This window comes from Lontra canadensis, unplaced genomic scaffold (assembly GCF_010015895.1).
Source record: "Lontra canadensis isolate GAN:19392208 unplaced genomic scaffold, GSC_riverotter_1.0 scaffold11, whole genome shotgun sequence".
Taxonomy (NCBI): domain Eukaryota; kingdom Metazoa; phylum Chordata; class Mammalia; order Carnivora; family Mustelidae; genus Lontra; species Lontra canadensis.
In genome coordinates, this window is record NW_022631005.1 from 13,280,073 (window position 1) to 13,296,072 (window position 16,000).

Sequence of the window (16,000 nt, forward strand, 5' to 3'; positions counted from 1 at the left end):
ATTGATAAGAAGCTACATGGGGTGAATTAATTTTTTATTTATACATTAACCTTTAATAGTCATTTAACTTTAGAAAGAGTCATAGATGTATGGTCTTTCAATATCTTCCAGCTAAAATGTTCTAAAATCAATCTTTTCACTTCCCAGAAATAAATCCAATTTGATCACGTCATTTCCCTGATTAGAGGTATTTAGTGTGTCTCCATCATCCACACAAGATAAAATACAAGTGCCTTAGATGGTGTGCATGGCTTTTCATGATCTGGTTATATATTTTTTGCCTAATCTCTTATCATTTCCTAATAAATGAAATAAATAAAACCTAACATAGAGTTAATATCATTTACCTTTGCATCTGGCAAAAGCTGTTCTCAGCACCTGTCATATCCTTTCTGACTCCTCACTGTCCACTTTCTACCTTTCTTCTTAGCCCATGTCAAACTGTGACTTGGCCTTTTTACTTTAGTTCTATTTAACTAAACTTCTAGGATACATAAGCTCTCTCCTCCATGTTGTTACTGTAATAAAAATAATCCTACTGTGTGTGAGGCTCTATCCCAATATCTTTGCATGTATTAACTCATTTAATCCTCATAATTAATTTGGGTGGCAAATGTTCCCCCATTTTTTCCAGACTAGGAAACTAAGTCACTGAATAAGTTAAGTAAGTTTCCCAAGATCATACTGGTTGATTACAAATCTAATATTTGAAGTGTATTGCACTACACTGAAGCTTGTATATTTTTATATTTCTCCACTTATTAGATCTTAGTAAGTATTTATACATATGACTCTTTGTTCTAGTAAATACCTCCATGGCCTAATAAGATCCCAACATCATAGATGCTCAATAAATGTTTGCAAAATGATTACTCATTCATTAAAAAAATTGAAAACTAAAGGTGCCTGGGTGGCTCAGTCAGTTGAGTGTCTGACTCTTGATCTCAGCTCAGGTTTTGATCTCAGGGTTGTGATTTAAACCCCGTGTTGGGCTCCATGCTGGATGTGGAACTTACTAAAAATTTTTTTTGAAAATCAGTAAGTATGATTACTAAATCCAAAGAAACTTGTATGATTTCTCAGATCTTTATTGCTTCCCATCTTCTATGTTTTCCGATAAATAAAAACCACAGTAATGATCTTGCTACTATTTTCTTTTCAATATACGTAAACTCTTACTGTTGAATTAAAGACTGGATCGCCTCTAATTTCTTTTAACTTAACATTACCAATCACTGGTTTAGTCATCTTTTCATTCTGACTACAGTAGACCTAGATACTGAGTTTACATGTGATTATAATACGTTTTCTCAACCTTGAAGACATAACAAGCTCTGTTTTTAAAGCTTCTAGGCAAAGAAGGAGGAATTGAAATAAAAATGAAGTCCAGAATCTTACCACACTAAAATAAAGTATTTTAATAACACAGTACCAAGATGTTCTGCTTTTGAAATAACAGTTACATTTTTCATTTTTCATTAGATAAGGAAAGTCATGTATGAAATCACAGGAAATACCAGCACATTGTAGAAGGATGGCTTGATTTTTTGTTCTTGCCTTTAATTCCCACATTTCTATATTATGTTATCTATAGGTCTGACTGATTTTCTTTCAGGCTTTTAATAGTTTACTCCATGTTCCTTTGTAGAAATATCACAGGCCATTATGTCACTACCCACCCCTACTTTTTTAAAAACAATACCTCATAGCACTTTATCTGGATCACATAGAAAACATGACATCTTCGTCAAAATAAAAAAAAAAAAATCTGTAGCTATCTCCATATTGACAACAAACCTGGTCAACTCACTTTAAATGTGGAACAAACTGATTGGTTACTGACAGGAGACCACTTAAAGTCATCCACATTTTTATGCTTAAGTTCATGCGATATTTATCACCTGGTTGTTTTAGTCCCAAGAAGACACATCTTTGGGACAACTTAATAAATTAAGCATGGCCAAATTTCTATCTCTTTGAAAAATTCCCAATATTTGTAATAGCCATAGAAAAACAACTCAGGAATTTACCACTGGAAGTCTGGGTTTTTAAAATTAGAATGGTGGACTCTTTTTTCTTACTGAATTTGACAGCAAATGGGCAGGCAATGTGTCAGTGCAGAATGCATTGCTAGAATCACCTTGTGTCCTCACCAGTCTAGAGTCTAATGTCCATCCCTTACTACTATATTGCTTTCCTAGAAATATGTCTTATGTAATTTCCTATTGCGTCAATGTAGTTTTTTTCCCATTTTAAGTTCTGTTGAGTCTCACAGATCTAGTTCTGAAGATTTCAAATTGCATATTCTTGCAAAAAACATTTTCTCTCATAATTTTTATTTCCACTCATCCAGGAATAAAATAGAAAAGAAAAAAAATAAGAATATCTTTAATAGGCAGATATAAACTCATAAAACATAACTGTGATCTTAAAAGAGCATACTACTTTTGCTTCTGATTCCCGTCAGCCAAATCAAACTACAAAACTTATCTAAATGTTAAACAGTAGGAAACAGAAGAAAGTAGCCAGTGTAGTTCAAATACAAAGAAAGTAAGTCATATTATTTATTTTGTCACAGTTTCTGCAATGTGTTGCTTAGCATGGTAAAAATTTTTTGCAAAATTTTGAGAGAGCACTTAAGTATGATGATACCCATTTCGAGCACTGTCAGAATGAATTCCGATTGAGCAGCTCAGTTTTTATCTGTATGTTGGAAACCAGGCTTATAAACACAGGTAATGTCTTTCTACTCCCTTCCAACATTATTTCTGACCAAAAAGCAAGCAGTGCTATTTTACTATTTTAAACTTAAAAACAAAAGTTCCCACCTACCTGTGTATGACAATCCTGCTTATCAATTTGGCTGATTTTGTTTATTTATCTCTGCATACCCCTAAGTGAATTGCTTATTTCTCCCTTCTCCTCCTCTAATGCCAGCTCTTGAATTCCCAGCCTTTGAGACCCTGAATGAACTATAAATCAAAGGAGACACTCAGGAAGATCTTAGAATATTGTTATCTATACACTAAAAAAAAAAAAATCTTAAAATACATTTTATGGTGGTTAGAGTAACATTCATAAACTTAACAATATCTTAGTTTCATTTGTATGGATATATTTATAGGCAAGTGGTTGTTGTTGCTATTGTTTTTGTTGTTGTTTTAATTTTTATTTTTTTTAAATTTCTTTCCAGTGTTCCAGAATTCATTGTTTATGCACAGCACCCAGTGTTCCATGCAATACGTGTCTTCCATAATACCCACTACCATGCTCACCCAACCTCCCACCCCCCACCCCTCCAAAACCCTCAGATTGTTTCTCAAAGTCCACAGTCAGTCAAGTGGTTTTTGATTCCACCTTACCTCTCCCCCTCCTTGGGCAAGCACAGTATCCCTGTAAATGCTAAAGAGTCATATAGTTCCACAATTCTACAAACTCAAGAATTGTTGCTGTGTTCTGCCTAGTCACCTCTTGGTCCACAGGCTGGGAAAGTAAGAGTGATAAAAGTAACTTTTATAACTTCTCCATCCTTAATAGTTTTATTTTCCTCAGAGTAGAGTGAAGATTTAAGCAGATAATAAGTCATTAATTAACTTGCCAACAGAAGAGGGTCTGGTAGAAAATGCTCTCAGATGCCAGATATCCTTCTCCCTTTGTTTAATGTTTAGGGCCCCCAGAAAGGGGCCTGAAGACCATGAATGTGTCAAGTTCTTTGGATATATCTTAGCAGCTTTTCCCAGGGTGGCCCTTGCCCTATGTAGTCTACTTCTCTTTCCCTAGGGGTGCAATTTGAATTCAACAATCCCCACTTGTTGAAGACTCCAAAAAGTTATGTGACCACTTAATCTTTTTACAGATCAAAATGTGTGATGTTTTAATCTGGATAGCTCTGAAGTCTAGACTAAGACATTTCCTGGTTTGTAGGAATTTTCTATCAGATGAGTGCCCCTAACATAATATGTTAAATTGATTTTCTTAAGGATTTCAAAGCAAATGAGAAAATTTAGAATGGAAAATCTATAGAAACTTCATATGGAACCATAAAACCATCATGGTGATACAGCAACTGAACATGTGAGCAAATGTTCAGACAGATTAGGTAGAAATCCTGATTCCAAGGCTTTGGGTAAGACTCTGAGAAGTATTCAAGGACACTGATGACTGATTTAGAAGTAAAGTTAATGGATTTTGGAAGAAATACCAGAATGGAAGTGACGAATGAGGTATCTTGATTTCTTTGAGGGATATTGTCAATCAGGCCCAGAAACTCTACTAACTACAACAACAACAAGTCATAAATTAGTCAGGGAAAGAAACAACACAAAGAATTTTAGTGCAAAATAACATAAAAAATAAGAAAATGCACATAAGGAAATTCTATATAGATTAAAAGGCAATATGATCAAAATTAAATTAATAACAAATTAAGGAAGTAATGAAAAGTGTACCATAGAACTGTATCTTCCAAGAGAGGATAGGCACTCTTGGAGGAAGATGTGTTTGTATACAGACTGGAAAGTACTCGGTCACACCTGGGTCTAGCCCACAACTCTAACTCAACTGGTCCCAACCCAAATTGTGTGTTTATCATAGTCAAGTTCTGAGCAATAGGTTTAATTTGAAATTTACATAGGTTAATATAATTAGATAAACGATGAGATGCTATCCTCAGGTCAGTATGGATAAGAACATACAATTTTGAACAACATAGTACTATTTCTCTGGGATAAAAAGGAGATGAGCATTTATATTATTGAAAGTGTGTGTTGGGATGCCTGGATGGCTCAGTTGGTAAAGAGTCTGCCTCAGGCTCGGGTCATGATCCCAGGTCCCGGGATCAAGTCCTTCATTGGACTCCTTGCTCAGCAGGGAGATGCTTCTGTCTCTGCCTGCTGTTTCCCCTGCTTGTGCTCTCTGTCTCTCTGACAAATAAATAAGTAAAATCTTTAAAAATTAAAAAAAAAAGCATGTGTTGAACTGTGGTCACTATGGAGGTAGCAGATAGCAACACGAGCAACTGGTGAGAAAAATTTTTTCCTCTCCCTTCCTAGGTTCTTTGGCTGGTCTAATAATCAAATTGACGTAAGACAGATTAACAGGGAAAAAAGAAAAGCATGAATAAATAGGGGCCCAAAAGAATATGAGACCCAAGGACAAATGGGACAATTGAGGTTTATATGCCATCCTGAGCTGAAAAATAGAATAAGGCTCTGAGCATCAAAACAGAGGAGAATAATCCACAGATAAAAAGAACAGCAGATGTTTGGTAGTTAAGTGTTTGCCTTGCCATACAGATAGGTCACTCAAATAAAAGTTATCTCTGGTAACAACTCTCTCATTGGGCCAGGCCTCCTACCTAAATACTTCAAGGTAGGTAAGGGAGAGGTTCAAGTTTTCTTAAGTCTGCTGAGTGTTGATTGCCCTCAACTCAAAATAATTCACAAACCAAAGTGTCATATTTGGGGGCCACGTATTCTATTCCTCTTCACTGCCCAGTGTAACATTTTCTTTTAATAATTGTCAGGAATCTGGGATGCCTGGGTGGCTCAGTGGGTTAAAGCCTCCTACCTGCTTCGGGCTCTCTGCTCAGCGGGGAGCCTTCTCCCCCCCGCCACCTGCCTCTCTGCCTACTTGTGATTTCTGTCAAATGAATAAATAAAATCTTTAAAAAAAATTGAGAGGAATTTAATTTTCTAGTGCCTGTATAAACTGTATTTTGAACTGCTTTTTTTCGTCTTACAGTCCCAGTTTTTTGATGCATTACAAAGAGACTTCTCTGGACCCAAAAAGTGATCTGAAATGGTGGGGATCCAAAAGTCTTGCTCAGCATGCAGCATACATAAATCTAGTATGGAGAACTATGCCACAAGTGGGGTAAGGGTGACTCTTCCACATTCAATTTTAAGTCTCTACATAGAGGTAGCTATGAAGGATTCACAGTTACTTCTTGGAGTGGAAAGGTATGCTATGCCAATGGAATGCATTTTCGTAATTCTAGGTAACTTTGTTTACTCACCCTGTAAATAACAAGATCTTTGGTACCTCTTTGCTATCCTTGTTATCTGGATTGCTCATTCGAACAGTTATTTGTTCTTTGTTTACTCATTCAACAAATATTTTTTAAGTTATGTTTGCCAATTCATATTAGTCTATTTTAGCAAATGATTTGCTTAGTCTCTGTCTGGTCATTCCAAATATAAGCTTCATAGATGGGCTTGTATTTTCTTTATATTCCCTACTCTCCCAAATCAGTTCTTGGCATGTAGTAAATAGTTAACATCTACCTAATTAATTTAGTTTAATTGAAGTAAAATTCAGAAGGTGTGTGGATTTCAACTGAATAAATGAATAACTCATTTCCACAATAACTTGTCAAGCACTAGAATTCTGAAAAAATGAGGCCTGGAGTATGAAAGTTTTCATTCTAATGGCAATAATAGAGAGATATTAACAGTTGCCACATCAGTGTCATGTTTGAAAGAGAAAGCTTATTTTTGAAAAGAAGAGTCCTGGACATAAATGGAAACCCCAAAGTCTCTCCTGAATTATTATTAAAATTATAATCCAGGTAAGAGTTGAAACTAGTAAATAAAGAACTCAGTCAACTATCAGATTTCAGGAATAAGAGTTCACTCACAGGACAATTGTAAAACTTTGTCTGATAACCTCTTCAGTCAGCTCTTTCAGTACATTGCCCATATTTGACTCTACGTGGCAAGTTTTACCCAAATATAGGCAGGTGTTGCCATGAAGAACCTCAGATGACCTGAGGTATCTAACTGAGCCCTTCACAGTTAAGTTAGAGAAGGAGTTAGTGTTGCCGTAATGGGCTCAGAAAATACAGGATGGCAGTAGAAAGAAGTGTTGGAGAAGCAGAATTTCATGACATTGCTGAGGGCCAGGCTTGCCTTTTTTTTTATATGAGCCAGTACTTAGAAACACGATGAACTCTTGATTTGAGAGACTCTCTCAAAGGAGTATGTTTTCCACTTCAAGATTTGAGTTCCTGCCAATAACGAGATGAGGTCCTTACTCTTTTTGCAACAAAATTAGAGCAGTGGGATGGGGTTGAAAGTTTTGAAAAAAGGAATTCTCAGTCAACCCTGCCATCTCCTGCAACATTCCTCTATGTTTTGTCTGGATTTGACTTTAGTCATAGAAAGCAACTCTTGTTGATGAGTCTGGATGGAGGAGGCCATAGAAGAAGAAGGATTTTCCAGTTGCTTTAATGTGCAGCATTCTTACCTCTCAAGAGCCAGTTATCAACATGTCACCTCAGGATGTGAAAATTGCTTGACTCCTAGAAACTCCCAAAGAACTTTTACACTATATTCTGCCTTTCTTGGCAGCTTCTTAGAGAAATTCTGGCATGGTTTTTCTTCTCTTAAAGGATAAGCTCTTTCTCCTCCATCAGATATTTACTAGGCATCATCAATTGATTTCTTTGCTAACCTACATAACTTTCCAATCTATGCCACAGGACTTTATCCTCAAGATGCCTTTTCCTAGAACTTAAGTTTTAAAATACATTCAACTAAATGAAATCAGGTTAAAAAAAATATCCCAGGGACAACATAAAGAAGGGGGAAAAAAATCAAACTTTTAAAATGGCATCCAAAAAGATTTGCAGTGAAGACAGCATTTGTCTTGGTGATGGCAAGGAAGTAGATGAATTGATTTCATGCAAAAGCAATCTCAAATTTTATGAGCAGGTTGTATTCCAGAACTGTTTGTTTGGAATTTGGAAAGTATTCTCTCATAAAAACAATATGTTGACTGGGGATTAGAATGTCAGGCTAACCCACAAAAGCTTACTTAATTCATGTAGTAGAATTGCAGCATGCTTTGTCAGACTACCTGAGGATAGGAATCAGGCAGCCTTGAGAGTTAGATGGAAGAAGAATGGCTCTTCCTATACCCTAGTGATATCTCTAAGCAAAAATTTGCTCCTCTGCAACCCTCTCTGATCTTTCTTCCTCTGCTCAGTACCACTCTGGCAGTCCTGGCACATCCTTAACCTGCCCGAAGGCACTCATACTCAGGCACCTCACCCATCGTTTCATTGAGATTTTAAAGGATCTCTCTCCTTTCATCCCCCATTTCTAATTTTCTCAGCATCGTTATACTTAGGTATTAAAAATAAATCAATCCAAATCAACTGAATCACGCTATGGTGTGGAAAACCAACAACTTCTTGAAAGTATTTTTTTTTTTTTTTGAGACTTGTTGACCCAAATATATAAATTCAGATAAAATGGTGCAATTATGGCAACCGGAGAGGTGTTGGTTTATAAGGTCACAGGACGCATCCTAGAAGCAGGCCAACTTGAAATTCACACCATGTAACTAAGCATATTATATATATATAAAGCATTCTGACTTTAAAAAATTTTTTAAGATTCTACTTATTTATTTTAGAGAGAAAGAGAGAGAGAAAGAGTGTGTGTGTGTGTGTGTGTCTGTGTGTGTCTGCGTGCATGTGTGTGGAGGGAGGAAGGGCAAAAGGAGAGGGAGACAGAAAGAATACCAAGTAGAGTCCACACTCAGCAAGAACTGCTCTGGGCCTACTCCCATAACCCTGAGGTCAGGACTTGAGCCAAAACCAAGTTGGATGCTTAAGATCAGGACCTGAGCTGAAACGAAGTTAGATGCTTAACCTACTGCACCACCCAGGCATCCCCTGACTTCTTATTTGAGTTTGCACTACAGATTGACACTATTGGCTCTAGAGACCTCAAGACCACATGTAAATCTGACACATGAAGACCACATGTAATTTGTCATCACCACATGTAATTAACCACATTAAATACACCACATGTAATTAACATCACCTACTGAAACAAAGAGGCCCCAAATCTCAATGGATTTACATAGTAAAAGTTTATTTCTGTTCACACAAAGACCTGTTGAATCTGGGCAGCTCTTCTCTAACAGGGCAATCAGATGGCTCTGTCATTTAAGTCCTTCAATCTAACTGCTAAAGAGAGAACACGGAAGACCAAATATATGGCACATAGCTTTTCTGCTTATTTTTGCATTGGCCACAATCTATCACATGGTCCAATCCAAATGCTGGGAAGCCTAGAAATGTGGAGTAGCTCACAAATAGGGAGAATATTAATTCTCTCTGCCAGTATTTTTGTCTTCAGAGTAAGGTGCTCATCTTTCTCATGATTCCTTTCTATCTAAAAACAAAACCTCATTGAATCTCCAAAGTTCCTTCCCTCTGCTTCTGAATACTGTGATGTCAGGTCTGTGTGTGTGTGCACATGTGTGTACATGCATGCACTCACATGCACCTGGCTAACATCTGATATAACTTATGGCAGTAAAATGGAGGAAGCTAGAGGAGTAGAGTGAGAAATCAAAAGAAAAGAGCAACATAGGTAGAGACAGGAAAGTCTATTTGTATATCATCGTTCCTAAATCAGGGACTCTCTTTCTCTAGTCCTTGTTTTTTGTTTGTTTGTTTTAATAACCGCTAGCAAATCAGTCCTTTTTCTTCTGCTAGTAACATCTTCACATAATTGTTTAGATACAGTCAGTCTAAAGGTGCAGGGTCCAAGATGATTTTCTCCAGAGTTTTAAATTTTAGAATGACTATACTGACAAAGTCCAAATATGTCGGCAATTCTTTATATAATGTACATCCTAAGAGGAAGTGTACATCATTGAGAATTATGGAGAAGGAAGTCACCCACTTGATTTCACAATTGTGTTGGTGTGGACCTCCTGGGAATTGTTGTGAATATCACTTACTTGTGAAATGGAAAGTGAACCGTATCTGACACTTTAATGGGTTTACGCAGTAGCCTCTGAGTTTGGTTTTGTAAATCAGGAAGTACTCAGATTCCTGCTTGTGTGGACATTCCTCTGAACTGTCTAATGTGTTCTCCCTGTGGAATTTCCTAACCCCAATGTTCTTTGAGTGCGGAGGCTGCAATTCCTCTGACTCAAACTTCTAGCTTTCAAAGCTCAAACATTGGGTGCCTTGGTGGCTCAGTGTGTTAAGCCTCTGCCTTTGGCTTGGGTCATGATCTTGGGGTCCTGGGATCAAGTCCTGCCCCAGGCTCTCTGCCCACCAGGGAGCCTGCTTCCTCCTTTCTGTCTCTGTTTCTCTCTCTCTGCCTACTTGTGATCTCTCTCTGTCAAATAAATAAATAAAATCTTTTTTAAAAAAGGCTCGAACATTTTATCTCATTTATTTTATCTTCCTTTTCATTGTAATTTTCATGATGTATTTTAAATTTCCCAACCATAGTTTTCATGTAAGCAAAAATAGTCACATGCTACAAAAAAGTTGTGGCCAGCAGAGCTGTTATTACAACAGGGGAATTGACCTGGCTTGGAAACGAAGGGAAAGCCGCATGTGCATGGAAAAGCATGTATAGATGGAGGTTTGGGGATTTTGTTTTTGTTTTTGTTTTCCTATAACTGAAAGGGAAGTCTTTCAGCATGCCCATAAGTCCCAATGGCAAGTGTATGAAAACTCAGATTATGAAATTTATGTAACAAAAGCTAACTTCACTATTAACAATACATACTAAATCTGGGAAGAAAGAATTCTTATGTACTGCAGTATGCTACACTTTAGGATTTTTAGGATACTTTTATCTATCTCATTTAATCCTCAAAACAACCTGATGAGTATGTAGGACATGAATCACTTTGCCCATTTCATTATTAAAGTAAATGAAGATAGAGGGCTTAGGCATCTTTCTGGGGTCGCAATTTCCTTCAGTGGCTGAATCAGAAACACAGCCCACTTTTCTTGCCAGTCCAATTTTCCTTATACTACAAGGAAAAATATGAAGTTTTCTTACCACAATGCTAAAATCCAACTAGGAAAGCTAGTCGTGTGTTGGTTTCTTCAGAGGCAGTAGTTTGCTCATCTCTGGGGAGGGTCTTTCTCTGGATTCTCATTCCCTTTTCCTGGAAGGTGGAAATAATAATATCCACTCTTTGATGAGCACATGGAGGAGGTGTACTATAATAGTTAAAAAGCCTCATTGTCATCCTTGACTCACACTCATACACAATCTTAAAATGAATCCTATGGCTCTATAGTCGAAGTACATCCTCAATTCAACTACATCTCACTTCTGCCTCTGCCATATTCCTAGCTTGCACTGTGGCTACAGTCTCCTACTGATCTTGCTCTCCTTCTTACTGAGCCCCCTCCCAAGTCTGGTTTCCCTACAGCTAGCAAATCATCCCCCCTCCACCCTCCCCCCACCCTGCTCAAAACCTTCCAAGGTTCCCTATCAGCCTCAGAATAAAATCTTCCAAATGTCCTGCAAGATATGCCCCTGGGAACATTTCTTACTGCATTTTCTTCTAGTCCCCACCCCCTCTTAGCTTACCTTCTTTAGTCCCATTTGCCTCCTCCCTAACCCTTTAATGTGACAATCATTCACTAGAAGCATTTGTCACCCCCTGGGGTTCTTTCCCTGAAAATGTGTGGCTGTCTGTCTTCTTACCTTTCGATGGGTCTCATTACAAAGATGCCTCTGCAAAGAGCTCTTTAAGACCATCTTATCTAGCTAAGCTGCATCAAAGACACCATCATTTTTTTTTTTTTTTTGAGAATTAGGATTTTCTTTTCCTTTTATTTTTTATTTTCTTTTCTTTTATTTTATCTTGTTTTATTTTAATTCCAGTGTAGTTAACATACAGTGTTATATTAGTTTCAGGACATGACATCACCTGTATCCCTTATCACAATTTTTATATCAGAAACATTTTTATTCATTCATTTTCTGTCTTCTCCATTGCAATGTGAGCTCGATGAAGGTAGGGACTTTGATTTGTCATTATATTTTCAGTGCTAAGAGTAGTGTCTGCCTTATAGTAGATATTTAATATATTTACTCAGTGAGTGAATTTCTTGAAGAAATGAGTGACTGATGGGGTAAGACACCTGCATCTTAATATCTAGCTAAGATGACATAAAGTATTTAACTTCCTTAACCTCAGTTTTCACATCTATAAAATAGCAGTTATGATAATCACTGCCTCATAGTTAGTTTGCAATGAATATTAAGTGAGATGATTCACATGCATTGTTTCATAGGGGCCTAACCTATAACGGGCATTCAAAACTTTTTGACTACTACTTTTTGCCTTGTCTACCCATGGATAAAATGCAATTTTGTTATTCTCAGTAGAACTGTGCCCATCCATTTAGAACATGCAATCAATGGAATGAATGAGTCAGCTCTTAATTCAAGCTGTGCAGAAGCTTGGACCTCAATTTTTTGAGATTGCACAATGCCTTTCACTAGAAAATGTGACAAAACCATGTTCAGGTTTTATAGGCTGCCTTTGTTTTCACGGTCTCTGCCTATAATGTGGCTTTCTTTTCAGAGATCTGGCTAGAGGCTGCTGAATCCTTTGTTTCACCTGGTTTAACATCTGGTGCCAGGAGGGCCTTGTGTTAGATTTGGGGAAAAGGTTTTGGGAAAGCAGGATTACACCCATTTGCTTGAGTGGAGGGCTGTGCCTGGGCTTGAAGCCAGGCATCCTGGGAATAATGGTACAATTTGCTTTCCTAAGCTTCTGGCTTTATGGGCTTTTTCGAAAAGCCCAGAATCACTTCACACTTCTGTAGCCTAGGCCTGGCCCTGGACTGCCCTCTGGATGCTCATCCTGGTGGTGCTGCTGACTCTTTCTGAGGCCAAGGGTGGATGGCTCCTGATGCTTCCCCTCTGATGCAAGTTCTCCTGTCACAGGTGCTCAGATATTTCCTGGGTTGGGGCTGCTCCAAGGGCAGTTCTGTAAGGACCATCTGCATGGCTGAGGATGTTAACAGAGAGAAAATTTCCCCAGAAACCTAATCACCACAACATTTTGGGAAGTAAAGAAGAGTTTATCAGAGAGAACCTGAGCTTGAACTTTTTATTTAACAGATATGCAATCAGGCCCACACACCTGCTATTGCTATTGTCTTCCTCTACCACCTCCTCTTCCCTCTTCATCTCCTCTTTCTTCTTCCTTTTAATATATTTTATTGACATACAGTTAGTATAAATGAAATACATGTATCTTGAAATTTAGTTTAATGAGTTTTAACAATTGCATACATCCATACAACTACTTTCCAAAACAAGATATAAAATATTTTTATCACCACAGGGAGTTCCCTTGTGCTTCTTTCTAGAAAATTCCTTCTCCCTTAATCTCTTCTTCCCTGATTTCTGATTCTAATCGCTGATTTCCTCAGTCTCTTCTTGGATTTTATATAAATGGGATCCTAGTTTAAGTACAGTTTTGTGTCTGGCTTCTTTTGTTTGACATAATATTTTGGGAAGGATTCACCCACATTGTATGTGGCAATAGGTGGTTTATTTTTTAATTGTTGTCTAATACTCCATTGCTTAAACCACAGATTTTTAATTTGCTTTGATATTTAGACTGTCTTCAACTTTTTGCTATCATGAGTAAGTCTGCTATAAACATTATTACACATTTTTTTGTGAGCGTAAGTTTTTTTTTTCTCTTTGACAAATACCTAAAAAGGAAATGTCTGACTCAGAATAGATATGTATTCAAATTTATTTTAAAAAATCACAAAATCACAAAATAAAAAAATAAGTTGATAAAAAAATCACTGGATACTTCTCCAAAATGATTGCATCATTTTATACTCTCAGCAGTAATGCAAAAAAGTTCCAGCTGCTCCATATTCTCAACATTTGGTGTTGTTAAATTTTTTCAACCTGATTAAAAATGTTGAGGACCTTTTTGTCTATCCCTTTGTCATTTATAATATCTTATTCCCTGAAGTGTCTGTTCAAATCATTGGACATCTTTGTATTTTTTAATATTCATTTTCATGAGTTCTTGTATTCTAGGTAGAAGTTTTTGTCAGATATATGTTACAAATATTTTTCCTAGGCTGTAGTGTTTCATTTTTTTTTAAGATTATATGTATTTATTTATTTGACAGACAGAGACATCACAAGTAGGCAGAGAGGCAAGCAGAGAGAGAGGAGGAAGCAGGCTCCCTGCTGAGCAGAGAGTCCAATGTGGGGCTCGATCCCACGACCCTGGGATCATGACCCGAGTGGAAGGCAGAGGCCTTAACCTACTGAGCCACCCAGGCACCCCAGTTTTTCATTTCTTAAAGATTCTTTTTGATGAGTAGACACTTATAATCTTGATTGTTTAATTTATCAATTTTTCTTTTATGTTAGTGATTTTGGGGGATAGTTTTAAGAGACCGTATCTTTCCATGAAGTTGTAAAGATATTCACCTATTTTTTTTTCCCTAGGGGTTTCACAGTTTAGGATTCTGATCCATTTAACTGTGTGTGTGTGTGTGTGTGAGAGAGAGAGAGAGAGAGAGAGAGAGAAATGAGGTAGGAGGTTGAGATTCAGATATTTGTATGAAAAGTAGCGATTGCTAAAGACTTGAGTGAATCTGATGCCTTGGTTTGCTGCATTTTTAATAAGCACTTTAGATCATTCTGATACAGAGCATTCAAGGATTATTTAATATTCAAGGAAAAGTGAATGGATATCGATTTTGCTTTTTTTTATGGAGAAAATTCTTAGCTGTGGAATAATAATAGTATTATCAATAATCACAGGGGAGATTAAATTTTACTAAGCTTTTGCTGTTTTACCTCAATTATAATGAACACTCTATATCTGATTTAATCTTTGTAACAATCATATGAAGTAAATATTATTATTTATATATAAAGACATAGAGGCTCAGAGAGCTTAATTCATTTGTCCAAAGATCCCCTTTAGTAAATATTGAAGCCAAAATCTAAACTCTGGTTTTCTTACTCTAGAGCCTTTCCCTTAATTACCATGCTCTCTTCCTTCTTCTATGGTGCACTTGCATTGTTTCATTACTTATGACACATGTAATGATTCCTTGATGCAATGGTCCTCAAATATTTTTCTCTCAGGTCTAATTTGTACTCTTAAATTTTATTTAGGATCTCAGAGGTCTTTTACTCTATGAGTAATATTCATTTACATTTGTTGTATTAGAAATTAAAACTGAGAAACTTAAAAATGTTGATCTATTTATTTATCTATAGGGAGGTCAATTTATTTTAAAAATAACAGTATCAATTTTATCATAGTGTAGCATACATAACTTTTTTTTTCTTTTTTTATATTTCGTTTATTTGTTTGACAGAGAGAGACACAGCAAGAGAGGGAACACAAGCAGGGGGAGTGGGAGAGGGAGAAGCAGGCTTCCCGCTGAGCAAGGAGCCTGATTCAGGGCTCAGTCCTAGGACCCTGGCATCATGACCTGAGCCGAAGGCAGACACTTAACAACTGAGTCACCTAGGTGCCCTGGCATACATAACATTTTAATGAAAAATATTTCCCAAGAAAGTAACTAATGAGAAGGGTGGTGTTTTACATTTTTTTTAATCTCTTTAATATCTGACCTAACAGAAGATATTAATATTCTCATATCTGCTTCTCATCTAGTCTGTTGAGATATGTTCTTTTTATTGTAGTACATGAAGAAAATATGATGACACGTATATACATGGTTAGAAAAAAGACCAATATTTAATAGCCTTTTTAGATAATTATGGCTATTCTTTGACGCTACATCAAATCCCAACACATGGTGGTTTCTTAAGTATTAAAGAATATTTAAATTTGTTGCGTTGTGGAATCTGAAACCATAATTCATATCAGTGAGCTTTTTGCACTCCATTTGGGTGAATATTTTATCCATGAATGACTGTGTAACATCTGCATTGGTCGTTCAGAAAATATCAGTTTACTGAGTTATGAGGATTCTGGTGGGCATGAAAATGCACTGCCGAGCTCTCCTACTGGAATGAATATAATTGACTCACAGCATCTGCTTCTGCCTTTCTGGATCCACCACCAAATGTCAAGCTTCCCATGGTTGCTCCCAGCCAAAGAATAAGAATAGTAGATACACTAATGCAGTACCATACCTGTGAGATGCGGACTGGGGTAAGGGGATGACATTGACTCCAGAATTTCCATT